The sequence below is a fragment of the Callorhinus ursinus genome, unplaced genomic scaffold (assembly GCF_003265705.2).
Source record: "Callorhinus ursinus isolate GAN/ISIS: 27379988/994484 unplaced genomic scaffold, GSC_fseal_2.0 scaffold1954, whole genome shotgun sequence".
NCBI classification, from domain to species: Eukaryota; Metazoa; Chordata; class Mammalia; order Carnivora; family Otariidae; genus Callorhinus; species Callorhinus ursinus.
The window spans coordinates 51-3,472 of record NW_027399008.1 but is presented as its reverse complement, the minus strand read 5'-3'; the positions used below and the strand labels follow the sequence as shown (position 1 = coordinate 3,472).

The 3,422-nt window shown below is 51.1% G+C and overlaps 1 pseudogene; it reads left to right on the top strand.

Annotated features, from left to right (window-relative positions):
* The first annotated feature begins 2,206 nt into the window (after positions 1-2,206).
* On the top strand, positions 2,207-3,203 carry LOC112818701 (histo-blood group ABO system transferase-like; annotated as a pseudogene).
* The last annotated feature ends 219 nt before the right edge of the window (positions 3,204-3,422 follow it).

The window sequence follows — 3,422 nt, the reverse complement described above, 5'->3', positions numbered from 1 at the left end:
CTTGTGTTCTGCTGCTATCTTATCAATAGCATGTCTTTTCATCACCATGGGGTGTCTTCAGAATTATTTAGGTTTCCCTTACTTTCTTTCAGCAATATTTTGTAACATTCAGTGTACAAGATGTGCACCTTGATTACATCTATACCTAAATATTTGGTTAATGTTGATGTTCCCCAAAATGGAATTGTTTCCTTAAATTCCTTTTTGGATGATTCATCGCTAGTGTATGCAAATAAGAGAGATTTTGGTGTATTGATATTTTGTCCTGTAACTTTGCTGAATTTGGTAACTGGCTGTAATCATTTTTTGTTGATTCTTTACGAAGCTCTAGATAAGATGATGTCATCCCTGGTCTCTGAATAGACAAAGTTCTATTGTTTCCTTTCACATGTGGATGCCTTCTCTCTTGGCTTATCATTCTGGGTAGAACTTTCAGTCCAATATTGAGCAACAGGTGAAAACCAGCATCCCATCCTTGTTCCTGATTTCAGAGTAGATCTGTCCATCTTCAGACTTAATCATGGTGTTTGTTGGAGATTTAATGAGAAAATTACTCCTTATTCCTGCTTTCATGAGTGTTTATATCAGCAACAGACATTGGACTTTGGTTAAAACATTTTCTGCATCAATTAATATGAACACATGTTTTTATTTAAAAATTCATTGTGCTGTATAACATTGCTTATTTCACTCTATTGATTAACCTTTGAGGTGTTTGTGCAGTCACTTGCTTAGGGTGTACAGTCTATTTATGAGCTCTTGGTTTTGCAATTCTTCTGATCTAGCTGCTTACATCTATATTAAGAAAAGTACAGGAATGCATTTTGCTGATTTTGTGGGGTTGGTAATAGTGGTTAGGGCTAGGGTTAGGAGTTAGGTATTAGGTTTAGGGTTAGGGTCTCCCTGTCCTCTGCTGCACAGAACCCATTCTCCTCTGGTAACTAGAGTGATATTTTCGGAACATAAACTTTGGGCTTTTCTGTGGTCTGCTCCCCTCCTACCTGTCCTCTCCAGCCTCACCTCTTCCACCACAGCCACCCTTCTTTGGGCCACCAAGTGTGTGGTCGTCCCACATGTGCCCTGGGCCTGACTACAAGCCTTTGCTTTTGCTGTGCCCTCTGCCTGGATCACTATTCTACCCCCTTGGTTCATATCTTTCTTGTTCCCCCATTGGCTTGGCCTGGACTTGCCGTCTGGTGACCTGACTCATGTCTGCTGGTTGAGTGTGCTTGTCCCCTATTTAAATGTAGTGACCGCCTTCCCGGTGTGAGCGATTTACTAACCTGCCAGGTATGGGGCAGGCCCAAGGAAGTAACCTTAGCGCCTATGCAAAAACATCAGGCTCAGAGGGGCTCACCACACTTGCCTATAATGGGGGAGCTGCTGTCCTCACAGGGGGGAGCAGGTAGTACCCTTAAAGGGGGACCAGCCATGGGATGTGGTTGGATAAGGTTTTGAACCCTTTGGGGCCGGGGAGATGTAGACTTGGACCTGGAAGCTTACAGCCTTGGATTCAAGCCTGGGGCTTAACAAGCCCCTCTACTTCCTGGTGTCATATTTTGCCTTCCCTGTTGACGGGCTGGACCTGATTCCTGATGTGGCTGAATTTGAGGGTGACATCTCCTAGGAATACCAGTGGCTTACTGAGCACCTTGTCAGCAGGATGCCCAGTAACCTTCCAGGGAGGACCCTACAGGAAGTGGAGAAGGATCTGTGGGGGCCAGCGGCAGCCCACTCAAAGCAAAGTGAGACTGGTGGCCGGCCCTGCTGATTCTAGCCGCTCTGTAAGACATAGAAATGAGGGCTGTGCCCAAAGGTGCTTCCTTCCTGGAAGGTGGGGATGGGATCTGCAGGGGGTGCAGCCAGTGGAGGGCACCTGCAGGGTTTGCCCAGGACCTCAGCACAGGGGGAGTGTCCCTGGCTCCAGCATGCTGACTGTGGGGCTGCATGGGTTTCCAGGCTCCGAAGCCTAAGGCTCCCCTTTGGAAGACAGGCTGCTGATGGCCCCCATCTCTGGGAAAAGACATTAGGGAGATCCTGCTGGCAGATTCCCTCAAGAAGGTCAGGAGGTGGCTGTTGCTTAAAGCAGCCCAGGGTCTGCCCCCTTGAAGAATTTGCCCACGTCCATGGCCCCCAACTCTGGTGTCCTGCTGCCAGCCTCTGACATTTACCCTCTTCCTGCCCTGTCCACTGCCCCCGTGGATGCATGTTCTTCCTGTAGCTCTTCCTGCAGACAGCAGAGAAGCACTACATGGTGGGGCACGGGATCACCTACTAGGTTTTCACCAATCAGCCAGCTGCCGGGCCCAGTGTGCCCCTCCAGGTGGGCCAGACAGTGGTGGTCCTCTTGGTGGACACAGGGTCACTTACTACATCTTCACCGACCAGCTGGTTGCTGTGCCCGTTTGCCACTCTGGGAGGGCCGGAGGGTGGTGGTCATCGAGGTCCACAGCATCCTGCTCTGCAGGATGTGTCCATGCGGCACATACCGATGATCAGCCACTTCTGCGAGCAGCACTTCCTCAGTGACGTGGATGACCTGGTGTGCGTGGACGTGGATGCGGGAATGAATTTCTGGGACCATGTGGGCATGGAGATCCTGTCCCCCTTCTGTGGCACCCCACACTTCGGTTTCTACTGGGCAGCCCCTGAGGATTTTAGCTTTGAGTGCTGACCACATTCCCAGACCCACATTCCCAGGTACCAGGGCATCTTTTACTACATGGGGGCCTTTTTTGGGGAATTGCTGGTGGAGTTTCCCCGACTGACCTCGGCCTGTTACCAGGCAATGGTGTTCAAATGGGCCAATGGGATTGAGGCTGTGTGTCCCAATAAGAGCCACCTGAATAGGTACCTGCTGGGCCACAGGCCCACCAAGGTGCTGTCCCCGGATGACCTGTGGGACCCACGGCTGCTGGGCTGGCTCCCCCATCATTCCCCAGATCATGAAGAAGCTGAGATCCATGGCTGTGCCCAAGAATCAACAGGGCACCCAGAACTCATGAGGGGCTGTCCCCGGAGGAGCTGTGGTACCTGCGGTATTGGGCTGTCCCCTGAAGGACCTGTGAGACCCGCAGCTGATGGGCTGGCCCCTGTCATGGAGAAGCTGAAATTTGTGGCTGTGCCCAAGATTTACCAGGACATCTGGAAGTCACGAGGGGCTGCCCCCGTCTCCATCAGGGGGTGCAGCCTTGAGCGGAGCGGTCAGAGCAAATTCCTACTTCTGTCCCCTTGAGGGAAACTTTGGAATCCTGCACTGCTTGCACGGGCACGGCAGCGCCCCAACCAGCCCTGCGCACAGGAGGCCTTCCTGTGGGCACAAGGTCCTCTCTTTCTGGGCACTACATTTTGATCATTTCTGGGTCCTTTGCAGTTGTGAACGGCTCCAGTTTTATGTTGAATATTTTCTATGTCAATGCTGA